General features: G+C 39.0%; 1 protein-coding gene across 1 annotated transcript in view; it reads left to right on the top strand.

Moving 5' to 3' along the window:
* Nucleotides 1–327: 327 nt before the first annotated feature.
* The window catches only part of vps45 (vacuolar protein sorting 45 homolog), a 45,992-nt gene continuing 30,731 nt past the window's right edge, over nt 328–15,588 (top strand). The window contains exon 1 of the mRNA XM_034160141.1: nt 328–350. The gene's annotated coding sequence lies outside the window, so the exon portion shown is untranslated. The remainder of the gene's footprint in view (nt 351–15,588) is intronic.

The following is a 15,588-nucleotide window of genomic DNA, read 5'->3' as shown; positions in this document are numbered from 1 at the left end:
TGAGCATTTTTAGATGCCTACAGAAACTATCTCAACCTCTGACAACATATTACAGCAAGAGTCCACAAAGGTTTTTGAAGGCCTGACTAAAGTGTAATATTATAGTATAATAAGATATTTTCATGAAAAAAAGACACAAATGTGCAATTTACTGCATTTTTTTTTTCTTGTGTAAAAACACAGCTTAGATGTGGTTTGACCAAAACAAACTGTCATTAAACTTAAATAAAACAGGGATGGCGTGGAGGTGTAAGAGTCACTAGGTGTTCACAGGAAACAGCTATTTATTTCTATATTTATTTATTTATGTTCATTGTTAGTTGGTTTTATCATTTGTGTTGTTTCTTTTTGTCTGTTTCTCTAAAATTGTATTGTAGCATTATTAGTTATTATTACTATTATTGTTGTTGTTGCTATTATTATTAAAACATAAATAAAAATGAATAAAATATTACAATTTGTAATACATTTGACTTTTACAGCTTAATGCTAACTTTAGCATTGAAAACGCCATAGACATGCTAACGCGTTAACATTGGTCCCGTTTTTAAGTTATAAAATACTTCTATCAACTGTTTCAGAAGACCATAACAGGTAGGTAAAGGTAAAGATACATATTACTCACAGACATATGCTCTTTAGGGTTTTAACAGGGAAAAATTAAGATAAAGAGAAATAAAACAAAGAACCGAAGCACCAGATCGAAGCATTGCTTCACTGCTTTACTGGTTCAATACAAAGCCACGCCCTGCTCTACTTGGGGAAGGTCTGCCAATGTTCCCACAAAGACATGGAGGAGAAGGACCGTGGCTCATGGCAAGCAGTAAACAGAGTGCAGAGGAGTGAAAATTCACACAGTCCCTTTCTCCGCAGTCCACGTTGACATTGCTGCTGCTTTGATTCGCGCAGAATGGGATGTTGCTTTGACAATGAGAGTATCATATTTTGGCCCCAAAACACGCATGACACCACGTGCACGCGCGTATGTGTAGTTAAATTTTCCAAATGACGGAAATCCGTCGTGGTGACAGAGAACTTTAACCATGATGTAGCAATACATGTATTTGTACTGAACCGGTTCTGTACAGGGCTGTGCACGGGTGAGTTCACGATGCGTGTGTTTACATTCAGTGTTGCCGACTTTCTCGCTAAATCTAGTGACTTTCCAAACCCTCTTGACGACTTATTTTCTCAAAAGCGACTAGCAACAAATACAGCTACTTTTCCTGGCGTTACTGGAGACTTTTCTTTTGTTTGGAGACTGAAAGTGAAAGTCTCTGATGTCACTGAGCAGCAGCGAGTCCTCCTCACTTGGACTCGCTCAGCCTACTGACGTCGTTTGTTGCACTCTGTTCCAAGACTTTGAGAAACCCTGGCCTTGAGAAGTTATTTAATTTTAATAAGTGATGGCCAATTTTAATGGCAAAATAAATAAACAAACCAAGAATCAAGTTTATTTGTGGTTCTAAATATTTTAAGGTAGTTTTACTCATTTTTTTGCCTCTCCCACAATGTTTTTGTTTTCAAAACTTTATTTAAAAAGATATATTAACAAACTAAATGAACAGTGAAATGAAAGCGATAGAAAATACAGCCCCGATAGCAAATATTTACTCATTTTGAAATGGATGCCTGCAACACACTTTAAAAAAGCCGGGTCACTGGTACTGTGTTACATCACCTTTCCTTCTAACAACACTCAATAAGTGTTTGGGAACTGAGGACACTCATGATTGGGTATAAAAGGAGCATCCCCAAAACGCTCAGCCGTTCACAAGCAAAGATGGGGCGAGGATCACCACTTTGTGAACAACTGCATGAAAAAATAATCCAACAGTTTAAGAACAATGTTTCTCAATGTTCCATTGCAAGGAATTTAGGGATTCCATCATCTATAGTCCATAATATAATCAGAAGATTCAGAGAATCTGGAGAACTTTCTACATGTAAGCGGCAAGGCCGAAAACCAACACTGAATGCTCGTGACCTTCACACCCTCAGGCGGCACTGCATTAAAAACAGACATCATTGTGTAAAGGATCTTACCACGTGGGCTCAGGAACACTTCAGAAAACCATTGTCAGTTAACACAGTTCTTTGCTACATCTACAAGTTCAAGTTAAAACTCTACCATGAAAAGCGAAAGCCATACATCAACAACATCCAGAAATGCCACCTTCTCTGGGCCTGAGCTCATTTGAAATGGACAGACACAAAGTGGAAAAGTGTGCTGTGGTCTGATGATTCCACATTTCAAGTTGTTTTTGGAAATCATGAATGTTGTGTCCTCCGGACAAAAGAGGAAAAAGACCATCCAGATTGTTACCAGCGCTAAGTTCAAAAGCCAGCATCTGTGATGGTATGGGAGTGTGTTAGTGCCCATGGCATGGACAACTTACACATCTGTGATGGCACCATCAATGCTGAAAAGTACATCCAGGTTTTGGAGCAACACATGCTGCCATCCAAGCGACGTCTTTTTCAGGGACGTCCCTGCTTATTTCAGCAAGACAATGCCAAGCCACATTCTGCATGTGTTACAACAGCGTGGCTTCATAGTAAAAGAGTGTGGGTACTAGACTGGCCTGCCTGCAGTCCAGACCTGTTGCCCACTGAAAATGTGTGGCGCATTATGAAGCGCAAAATAAGACAACAGAGACCCCGGACTGCTGAACAACTGAAGTCATACATCAAGCAACAATGGGAAAGAATTCCACCTACAAAGCTTCAACAATTACTGTCCTCAATTTCCAAATGCTTATTGAGTGTTGTTAGAAGGAAAGGTGATGTAACACAGTGGTAAACATACCACTGTCCCAGCTTTTTTGAAACGTGTTGCAGGCATCCATTTAAAAATGAGGGAATATTTGCACAAAAACAATAAAGTTTATCAGTTTGAACACTAAATATCTTGTCTTTGTGCTGTATTCAATTGAATATAGGTTGAAGAGGATTTGCAAATCATTGAATTCTGTTTTTATTTACATTTTACACAGCATCCCAACTTCATTGGAATTGGGGTTGCAAAATAAATTGTACAAAAGTAAAGGGATTCTTTAATATTAATTATTTTAAAAAATTCCTTATAGAGTGTGAGAGTTTTGGACAAGTTAATTTTTCTGGCAAAAAATATGGAGGTTAAATAAAATTGAACAGGACTTCATGCTGGCACAGTTGTGCTGCGCTTTACTTGTGGAAAAATTTTGTTAAAAGCTGTTTACTAGGAATTTTATTTTTTATAATATTTCATACATTTGTTGTTTATTTGAGAACATTTGTGTATGTTACACCCCTAAAAATTACACATCAAAACCTGAATCCAAGAGCCTCATAAAGAGCTATGTTACTATGAGCACAAGGTGTTGAGATGCAGTCTCAGATGAGATGACATGCAGTCTCAGATAGTCATGTTTTCTACAGTATTCACCAGTGATGATGGGGGTGCAGTCAGCTACGTATCCCTGTGAAGAGGAGGTCTCAGCAGGAGGCGCCATGGACGGGGTGATGGAGGCAGTCAAAGAAGCTGTAGTGTTGATACGGCAGATGCCGGCAGGGCTGTGGACTGTCAGCGTCACAGGGATCTGCACAGTAGTGAAACCGCTCACTGAACCTTGAGGGTGGGACAGCAGCTTTAGCTCTGCACCCTCACCTGCAGGACAGAAAAGCTATTTAAATGAAGATCACAGAGGCCTTCTTTTCATTTTTTCTGTGATTACATCAAGTTCTTGTAGAGCACGTAGCTCAGTTGTTAAGGGGCTGGCCTGCCAATATGCAGGTTCCGACAGGTTCATGGTACTTGTCTGTGTCCTTGGCCAAGAAACTCAGCTATAAAATGGATGCTGGCCTTGGTTGGGGAAGTAAAAGCGGAGGCATCATTGTAAAGCACACTGAACATTTGCAAGATGGAACATGCGATAGAAATGCAGTCCTCCTACTTTTGCAGCAACCGTGGTTCAGGAGCATTAGCACCACAAATCACTGAATTCAAACCAAGAAAACCACTCTGAGGCGGTGACTGATGCAGGGAACAAGTAGTATGTTTGTGCATTTTACATGTGACATTTCAACTTCCACTGAAATCAATTTTTGTTTTTTTCAGCACTGAGATTTGTGTGTCAATGTCCTATGCTCTTTAAGAGTGTCTGTTACTCAGTCATCATGTTGAACAACTAAATTATATGTTCATTCATTTAAAAATTTTAAACTGAAACTTTAACCTTAGAAAAATATGATGTACATTGCTTTTTTAATATGACTTGATATACATTCTCTACAAATGTATTATTTAACTTTTCCCACAGAATACTGTTACCAGAAGGAAACAAAAGTCACCATAATATACATCATAATGTCATATTGCAATATTTGTTGAATTGCATTTCTTAAGAATTGCAATATCTACACTAAAATATGCACACCCAGTGATCTTAATACACATCATATGTGGAGATAAGTGTATCGTCCCAGTCAGAATAAACACTGCTTTATAAACAACAGAATGAGGAGAACTGACCTCCAGGCTGGAGAGGGATGAATCGGCCATTCACCATGAAGCCAAGAAAAGTACCTGAATCCTGTGCAAAAGTTAATGATGCATCAATATTCAGACAAAGATTGTGTAAGAATACATATTAAACATTATTAATACAAAATGTCTCAATAATTAAAGAACATATATCCAGTGCATCTGGAAAGTATTCACACCGCATGTTGTTGTTACAGCCTTAATCCAAAATGGAGTAAATTCATTCCCCCCTCAAAATTATACTTACAACACCCCATAATGACAACATGAAATTAGTTTTTTTTTTTTTTTTTTGCATATTTATTAAAAATAAAAAAATTAAAAAAATTAAAATCACGTACATAAGTCTTTCACACCCTTTGTTCAATACTTTGTTGATACACCTTCAGCAGCAATTACAGCCTCAAGTTTTCTTGAATATGATGCCACAAGTGTGGTACACCTATCTTTCAGCAGTTTTGCCCATTCATCTTTGCAGCACCTCTCAAACTCCATCAGGTTGGATGGGGAGCGTCGGTGCGCAGCCACTGTCAGATCTCTCCAGAAATGTTCAATCAGATTCAGGTCTGGGCTCTGGCTGGGCCACTCAAGAACATTCACAGAATTGTCCTGAAGCCACACCTTTGATATCTTGGTGTGTTTAGGGTCATTGTCCTGCTGAAGATGAACCGTTGCCCCAGTCTGAGGTCAAGAGCTCTCTGGAGCAGGTTTTCATCCAGGATGTCTCTGTACATTGCTGCATTCAGCTTTCCCTCAATCCTGACTAGTGTCCCAGTTCCTGTCGCTGAAATCATCCCCAACCTATGATGCTGCCACCACCGTGCTTCACTTTAGGGATGGTGCCTTGTTTCCTCTAAACATGTCGCCTGCCATCCATGCCAAAAAGTTCAATATGAGTCTTTGTCATATCAGACCAGAGAATTTTGTTTCTCATGGACTGAGAATCCTTCAGGTTCCTTTTGGCAAATTCCAGACAGGCTGCCATGTGCCTTTTACTAAGGAGTGGACTCTGTCTGGCCACTCTACCATACAGGCCTGATTGGTGGATTGCTGCAGAGATAGCTGTCATTCTGGAAGGTTCTCCTCTCTCCACAGATGAATGGTGGAGATCTGATGGAATAACCATCAGGTTCTTGGTCACCTCCCTGACTAAGGCCCTTCTCCACCAATCACACAGTTTAGATGGGGCCAGCTCTATGAAGAATCCTTGTGGATCCAAATTTCTTCCATTTACAGATGATGGAGGCCACTGTGCTCATTAGTACCTTCAAAATAGCATAAATGTTTCTGTACCCTTCCCCAGATTTGTCCCTCGGGAGGTCTACAGATAATTCCTTTGACTTCATGCTTGGTTTGTGTTCTAACATGCACTGTAAACTGTGGGACCTCACATGTATATAGGCCTTTCCACATCATCTCCAATCAACTGAATTTATCCCAGGTGGACTCCAATTAAGCCGCAGAAACATCACAAGGATAATCAGTGGAAACATGACACACCTGAGCTCAATTTTGATTTCTTAGGATTTTTTTCCCAAAAATTTGCAAAAATCACAAAACAAAACTTTTTTCACATTGTCATTATGGGGTATTGTGTGTAGAATTTTCAGGGGAAAAAAATTAATTTCATCCATTTTGCAATAAGGCTGTAACATAAAATGCGGAAAAAGTGAAATGTTGTGAATTCTTTCCGGACGCACTGTATGCACTGACCCATTTTCTGACCATATCTACTGTGCCCAAACGAGTTACAAATGACTTGTTGGTGGAAGATGGTAGGATCATAACTTAGAATATATTTGCCTGACTTTGGTACAGTAAAAGGAAATTCAGATGCCTTTTTAAAACTGTCTGTAGCCAGTGTATCTTTCATTTTAGTAAATTTTTGTCAATGTGATGTTACAGTGTGACCACTGAGTTTCTTCTTTCACTCACATTAGGGGGTGCTACAGAAAATCATTCATTTCCATCTCATCCTGTCCTCTTCATCTTCTTCTGTCACACCAACCACCTACATGCCCTCACTAAGCACATCCATAAACCTTCTCTTTGGCTTCCATCCTCAGCATATTTCTCGCTATAAAACCCTGGATCCCTCCCCTGCACATGTCCAAACCATCTCAGTTTCACCTGACTGCTGTCTCCAAACTACTACCTGTGCTGTCCCTCTAATATACCCTTTCCTTGTCCTAACCTCTTTGCTAGCACCACTGCTAACAAAAGTGCACAATATAGCTGGTCTCACTATCATTTATAAACTTTCCCTTTCACTTCTTGCAGATATCCTTCTATCATAAAACACACCTGCCACCTTTCTCCACTCACTCCACCTTGCCTGCACACTCTTCTTCAGCACTCTGTCACACTCTTGATTATTTTTATCAGTTGACTCCAAGTACTTATACTCCACCATTATATTCTACTTCACCACTTTTAGTCCTTGCAACCTCAACATTCCACTGTACCTCCTCTCATTTACACACGTGCAATCCATCTTGCTCCAACTGTCTTTCATTCCCGTTCTCTCCAGAGTGTACCCACAACTCTTCACACTCATCTCAACCTGTTCCATACACATCACAGTGACATCTGCAAACATCATAAAAGTACTGCAAGGACAGACTGCTACAACCTAATTAAGGCTGGTGTTACCTGCAGGGTGGCCTTGTCTGTGGGGAAGCTGCAGTTATTTTCTGGTTGGAGCGGGATAGGGATGACCCTGACAGATGAAGACTCCTCCTCCACTGGGTTGTCAGTGGTCTCCATCACTGTGGAGACAGACATTAAAATTTATTTTTATGTTTGTCCCCAAAGAAAGGCATTCAGGCACTGAAGCAAAAGCTTTTAGCTCTCTGAAGTCGTGTCGTGTCAGAGATGAGTATGCAGTAGTTTCACAGTTACTGAAGTCTTTCAAAAACTTGGAAAACAATCTCAAAAAATGTATAGAAAATTGAAGACGCAGTACACCACATTCCACAGACACATTAAGAATTACGTTAATTACAACTAAGAGACAGGAACTCCTGAAGTAAGTGAATGTCTCCATAAGTTTGACCACTGTCACCACATACAGATACATTTCTGATGGTCAACTCCACAAAGTCATCCAGCATCTTGTGGTTTTGCAAGATGCTGGCTCATTGTCTTGAGCCAGCATTTTGCAAAACCACAGTTAAGATATCCATTGGTTTCACAAAGATCACAGCATCATCGGAGAAGTCAAGGTCAATAAATCCTTCTTCACAAAAAAAAAACAAAAAACAAAAAAACAAAAACCTAAGCCACTGGTTTCTACAACCCAACACCTAGTCCATACAAGCATTAAACCAAAACACATCCCTGGCGACGTCAGAAATCACTGGGAAATATTTAGAGATTCTTACCCTGCTATGCATAGCCCTCACAATACCCATCCGTGTAAAGGCTCACTATGTCCAGAAACCTTTTCATCATTCGACCTGTGTTGTACCAACATCAAAACAAATAACATGGCAGAAAAATAGGAAGCGAGTCATTACGTACCTTCTACATTCTTAGGATGTTACAGAGAGCATATTGATCAACTGAACCAAACATTTTTTTATATTGTTTAATGTGACTGTGGCGTGATTATATTGAGTTTTGGATTGATGGTGAGGCAAAACAGTAAAATGAAAACATGAGTTTGTTCTTAGAGAAACTGAAGTAGACATTTTTGTCTGAGAAAAGGTAAACATCAATATTTTAAATTGAACCTTTAAGGCCCAGTCACACGGGACTTAATGAAGGGTGATGAAGTCCTGACGAAACAGGAAATCTGGACTTTCATTGGCATCGTTAAAATTTGAACGAAGGGCAACAAAAACCTCAATTCGTCTGTTTCATTTTCCTGTCATTCATGACGTTCTTTAATCGTTTGTTTACTTTTTGTAACGTTATTGCTTAATTTGACTTCGTTGGAGCAGCTGAATGTTTTCACACAGTGCAGAGCCGGTTTGTGAGCGCTGAGGCTGCTGCTGCTTCATGTACCGTTGGAAAATACAGGGCAAACTCAGCCTGCTTTCTTGGATTTTTTTTTATCTGTGTGTGTGTGGGGGGGCAGCTTCAATGGGCTCAGGCACCTTACATAGGCCAGAATTAATCTTTTGTGTGGATATAATTAATTATTTTGCCACAAGCAACTGTTGAATTTGAAACAACAAAAAAGTTGTGTAAATTCCGATGGTACCTGAATGCAGCATGAGCAGCAGAAGGAGCTGCTGCGTGCGCTTATAAATTAAATACAACCCCTGGCAAAAATTATGGAATCACCAGCCTCGGAGGATGTTCATTCAGTTGTTTAATTTTGTAGAAAAAAGCAGATCACAGACATGACACAAAACTAAAGTAATTTCAAATGGCAACTTTCTGGCCTTAAGAAACACTATAAGAAATCAGGAACTGACTGTGGATGACTGGATGAAAGTCATATTCAGTGATGAATCTCGAATCTGCAATGGGCAAGGTGATGATGCTGGAACTTTTGTTTGGTGCCGTTCCAATGAGATTTATAAAGATGACTGCCTGAAGAGAACATGTAAATTTCCACAGTCATTGATGATATGGGGCTGCATATCAGGTAAAGGCACTGGGGAGATGACTGTCATTACATCATCAATAAATGCACAAGTTTACGTTGATATTTTGGACACTTTTCTTATCCCATCAATTGAAAGGATGTTTGGGGATGATGAAATCATTTTTCAAGATGATAATGCATCTTGCCATAGAGCAAAAACTGTGAAAACATTCCTTGCAAAAAGACACATAGGGTCAATGTCATGGCCTGCAAATAGTCCGGATCTTAATCCAATTGAAAATCTTTGGTGGAAGTTGAAGAAAATGGTCCATGACAAGGCTCCAACCTGCAAAGCTGATCTGGCAACTGCAATCAGAGAAAGTTGGAGCCAGATTGATGAAGAGTACTGTTTGTCACTCATTAAGTCCATGCCTCAGAGACTGCAAGCTGTTATAAAAGCCAGAGGTGGTGCAACAAAATACTAGTGATGTGTTGGAGCGTTCTTTTGTTTTTCATGATTCCATAATTTTTTCCTCAGAATTGAGTGATTCCATATTTTTTTCCCTCTGTTTGGTCTAAAAAAGTAACCATTACTGACTGCCACAATTTTTTTCCCGATTTCTTATAGTGTTTCTTAAAGCCAAAAAGTTGCCATTTGAAATGACTTTAGTTTTGTGTCATGTCTGTGATCTGCTTTTTTTCTACAAAATTAAACAACTGAATGAACATCCTCCGAGGCCGGTGATTCCATAATTTTTGCCAGGGGTTGTATAACAGTATGAGTGTAGGAATGACAATCCATCCCTTCTGTACATGTGGCAATAGGTAGATGAATCAAAATGATTACATAAAGAGCTGTTCTGGAAGGAAGAATTCACGTTGTGGATCAGTGATCAGCTGGTGGAATAACCGCACATGTGAGTCAATGCTCGCATTCACACGCACTGATTAATTTACTGCTCTGATATATTCAATCATCTTTACACTTATATTTATATTTATTCTCCTTTTGACAGTTTTCTGTTATAAATCAATATATATGGCTTAGAACATAATACTGTGATACAGCAATGACCACAGCACACTTTTTATTTTTTATTTATTTATTTTTTTAATTGGAGGAAGACGGAGCGTGCAGCGTGTCGACAGACACTGAGGATTCTCATGATGATGGAGATGATCCCTCTTTTGTTTTGGACGAGGAACCATAGCAGGTGGTTCACCGACATGCACACAGATCTCCACAGCTTCTGTTTGCAGTTTCTCCAGGACTCAGGTGCTATGAGCGCCGTCCCAGTGCAGAGTCCTGGAACTCAGAGATGCAGACACACACTGCTCCAGCTGTGGCTCCAGGCACGTTTCGTAAAAGCGTCGAGATCGTGAGCTTCGGTTTTGTTAAGTTCCTCTTTCGTCCCTTTTGTGCTCTTGCTTTGCAGACTGTTCGGTGATAAAAGCTCTTTCATCCACCTTTTCTCAACAAATTGTGACGTTTTTTACTTTTCGTCGTGTGCCGTGTGACTGGGCCATTATTTAACCAAGTTAGTCCCATTGAGATCGATATCTCTTTTACAAGGGAGACCTGGACAATTTTTAAAGTTTCCAATTCACCTAACCTGCATGTCTTTACATGATGCAGTATAGCAAGTTTCACAGACACAGATTAAGAATCACTTTAATCATAACTAATTACCACTGAAGCTCAGTCTGTTCTGAATACATTCAAAATCTTGCCGTTTCAAATCTGTAACACAAAACTGTATTCACATGACCAATGCGTTCAATAGAAGGTATGAGGCATGACATCTTTCAATTATTGACAGTATGCTGTGCACCAACAACATCACAATTCAAAATAACTGCTCAACTAATCATTAGTTTCTAACTATTTATAACAAAATAATGGACTGTATTTTTTAGAGTCCGACCAATATATCGGCCGATATTATCGGCCGATATAAGCCCTTTTCAAAGTACTCACTATCGGCTGAAATTTTGTCGATAATTTCTCATAAACAGAACAGTTACTGAAATAATGTTTGTGTCGGCAATGTAAAATGTCCTTGCACCATTTGTCCAGTAGATGGAGCTCTGACTCCATTCAACTGAGAACTGCTTACACCCATGCTTAAATATGCTCATCACTGGCCCCCGTAGTTCACCGTCACGCTGCACTGATCGGCTGACAAAAGCATACAAGTAAGTTTATAAGGATGTTGTTTGTAATAACTTTGCGATTACATTTGCCCCACATTTACAGGAGTGTTGTGAAAATAATGTTTCCTTAGTGTTTGTGTTTCTTTCCTCTCACAATTACTTGTCTGCAACTGAAAAAGTTTTTCTACCTGTAATATAACCAGTATCTAATTTGCAGCAACAAGAGGTACAAGATCAGATGTATTTCACAACTCTTTTTAAGGATATGTATTTGCTAATTTCACAAAGGTTTAATTCTTGATTGTATTTTTTTGAACTTGCAAATTGTTCTCTATTATAAAGTTAATCAATATGAGGTCAAAGCTTCAGCTTTTAGCTCATACCTTTTTTGTTAAGGGTCCAAAAAAGAACATTTTATTCATAAAAAAAAAGTAATAATATCGGCTGATTTATCGGCTATCGGCAAATTGGCCGATTTATCGATTAACTGCATTTTTTCATCCAAATATCGTTATTGGCACCGGCCTCAAAAAAATCCATATTGGTCGGGCTCAAGTATTTTTAATCTGATTTACAATAATGCCTCAAATGAATGCAGTCACCAAGGTCAGTGTCCAGGTCAGCTAAATGTTCAACTCACACCATCAACACCTTTGGCTCAAGTGCAGGTTACACATATTCCTGTCCAATTAGGGAATTGAACCTGTTACCCTCTGGTAACTAGCCCACTTCTCCAACCTTTAAACTCTAAAAATAATTTAAATTTTCTGTTTTCTGGTTAGTACGTTTTTATTTTTAGATAATGAATTGAATGTAGTAGCAAAACAACTGTCACTGATGAATTAGCCACGTTGGATAGCATGCTAAGCTAAGCAGTATTAGCTTGTGGCTGACCTAAACAAACACATGCACTGGCATACACTTTTGTTATGTGTGAGCTTTGTTTATGTAAAATGTAATGCTAAAATATGAAGCTTTGTGATGCACTCGGTCCTTGTGTCTCCCATGTAGCATTAGCAGAAAGCTAACACAGCAGCTAACTACTGAATGACTTCAAAAACTCGTAGTCACACGCGTTTAAAAAATTTGCATACATTCGCTTACCTTATATGAAGCTTTTATGTATCAAAGAAAGACGTATTGCGCCACAGTTTCAAACTACTTTATAATAATTTCTACATTGAGCTTGATCAGAGAACACACTGTTATTAGCCGACCCAGACTTCAGGCATACTGCACAATAGTATCCCTCCGCCTATCCGCTCCATGGTTTGTGGAACTATACGACGCGCGGAGGGATACCTACTTTATGCAATGCTTATTTTATTATTTACCAATATATTCAAGCAAACCTCGGTTATCCGTAAACATAATCCTCCGACATTCGATTATCCTTCGAATACAAACTTAAACTGTGACCACAACGAGACAGTAAACGTGTTTAAATCACATCCAACAAGTAGTCCCCATGCTAATAATAGTTAGCATAAATATTCATGCTTAAGATAGCCGAAGCTAACGTTTCGCAAAGCTTCCATTATCCTCACGGCTAACCTGAACAAAACATAGTTTCTTTCATAGCATGTAATTTAAACGTTTAAATGATGACTAAAACCGTTATGGTAACAGGCTTCAGCTTGCTGCTAGCTAAGAGCAGCTACTGCTAATGCTAGCATAACAATGCTAACAGGTTAGCTGGTGTTTTTTCGGGGTTTGTGTGATAATATAGTACCACTAAGCCAGTTTGTCATTAAAATTTACACGCTATACATGGCTAGCTTGATGATAGCCACGAAAAGCAGATAACTGGCAATTATTTAGTAGTAACCTGACCCCTTCATGTTTTATCTACATATACACATACATACAAATGCTTTCTATGTTACAATAAAAAGCTAAGATTAGCTATTTGGAAAATGGACAAATACATTATATACATATATATCTTGATAACGTCACCCTTACACAAAAACACTACATTATATAGCAATGCTAGCAAACTATTCAAAGCAAAATTTACACATTTTTTTGTTAAGTATTACACATTTCTAATGTAAGTATTGCTGTATACAGATCCCTTGGACATTTGAAAAGAAAAACCCCATGTACTTCCAGAAAAAGCACGTTCATGAGTTTACCTCAAATATAAATATAGATTCCCACAGGAACCTCTGTTCGCCTTTGCGCTAAAGCTAGGCGTACATTATCTTTTGGATTTAATGAAATTATCAGATGTTTTTGCTGATGTGTGGTGCTGGTAACTTAACTAATTGTACATATAGTGTCAATATATTACATATATACTCAACAAAAATATAAACGCAACACTTTTGGTTTTGCTCCCATTTTGTATGAGATGAACTCAAAGACCTAAATCTTTTTCCACATACACAATATCACCATTTCTCTCAAATATTGTTCACAAACCAGTCTAAATCTGTGATAGTGAGCACTTCTCCTTTGCTGAGATAATCCATCCCACCTCACAGGTGTGCCATATCAAGATGCTGATTAGACACCATGATTAGTGCACAGGTGTGCCTTAGACTGCCCACAATAAAAGGCCACTCTGAAAGGTGCAGTTTTATCACACAGCACAATGCCACAGATGTCGCAAGATTTGAGGGAGCGTGCAATTGGCATGCTGACAGCAGGAATGTCAACCAGAGCTGTTGCTCGTGTACTGAATGTTCATGTCTCTACCATAAGCTGTCTCCAAAGGCGTTTCAGAGAATTTGGCAGTACATCCAACCAGCCTCACAACCGCAGACCACGTGTAACCACACCAGCCCAGGACCTCCACATCCAGCATGTTCACCTCCAAGATCGTCTGAGACCAGCCACTCGGACAGCTGCTGAAACAATCGGTTTGCATAACCAAAGAATTTCTGCACAAACTGTCAGAAACCGTCTCAGGGAACCTGATCTGCATGCTCGTCGTCCTCATCGGGGTCTCGACCTGATTCCAGTTCGTCATCGTAACCGACTTGAGTGGGCAAATGCTCACATTCGCTGGCATTTGGCACGTTGGAGAGGTGTTCTCTTCATGGATGATGCGAAGGAGATGTGTTGCCTGCATGAGGCAAATGGTGGTCACACCAGATACTGACTGGTATCCCCCCCAATAAAACAAAACTGCACCTTTCAGAGTGGCCTTTTATTGTGGGCAGTCTAAGGCACACCTGTGCACTAATCATGGTGTCTAATCAGCATCTTGGTATGGCACACCTGTGAGGTGGGATGGATTATCTCAGCAAAGGAGAAGTGCTCACTATCACAGATTTAGACTGGTTTGTGAACAATATTTGAGGGAAATGGTGATATTGTGTATGTGGAAAAAGTTTTAGATCTTTGAGTTCATCTCATACAAAATGGGAGCAAAACCAAAAGTGTTGCGTTTATATTTTTGTTGAGTATAGCAGCAATGCCTTAAAAACTCATTTATAGATGCATTTTCAACATTAGTAACATTACTGTCTCTCCAGTTGCAAATGGGGTCACCATGGCTGTGATGTTAACCCAGATACCTTGGATTGTTCAATTGCCTCAGGAGTATCCAAGCGAAAATTTTGACCAGAAGTAACATTCAAGGCATTTTTCCCTGAGGTCAAAATCTCCAAACTTCCAAGGGTTATGAACGTGGCATTATCTAACATTAAAAGGTATGCAGTGGCTGTGCTAGCTAACTGGACACAGCAACTGATATGACAAAGACAGCTATTAAATTTGCAAAATTTTAGGCAGTGATTACTAGCAACACATCCCATGAAATAAATGTTGGCAAGAAAAACTATGACATCTATCCAAATATAAATAAATAAACATGCTAGTCAGCTTCCCAGGCAACAGAACGCTCATAAGATAATATTAGGTAACAGCCCAGTCTCACGTTTTTTTTTTTTTTTTTCGTGCTCCCGTGACGAAATGAGTCAAATTTTTGTGACAGGGTTTTTAAACTCACTATTCCTAACCCTAATCCTACCCCCAACCCTAACCTTAACCATAACCTAATCTTACTCTTTCCCCCCACCCTAACCATAACCACCCCTGCCTCCCCCACTTCACTTTTAATTTCGCGCAGCCATCACGGAATGAATTAGAATGAATTGGTGCTGCCATGACGAAAATGAGGCGCTTTTCTTCACAATATCACAAACCAATAGATTAATGTATATTTTGTGCTGCTGAATCACAACTTGCCATGATACCAGGTTGCAGGTAACCACCAATCTCGCCAACATCATGACATTTGCATTATATATATATATATATATATATATATATATATATATATATATATATATATATATATATATATATATATATATATATATATATATATACTTAAAAACAAAAATACATACACATTTTC

This window comes from Thalassophryne amazonica, chromosome 20 (genome assembly GCF_902500255.1).
Source record: "Thalassophryne amazonica chromosome 20, fThaAma1.1, whole genome shotgun sequence".
In the NCBI taxonomy this organism is placed as follows: domain Eukaryota; kingdom Metazoa; phylum Chordata; class Actinopteri; order Batrachoidiformes; family Batrachoididae; genus Thalassophryne; species Thalassophryne amazonica.
This window is presented reverse-complemented; position numbering and strand designations above follow the sequence as displayed.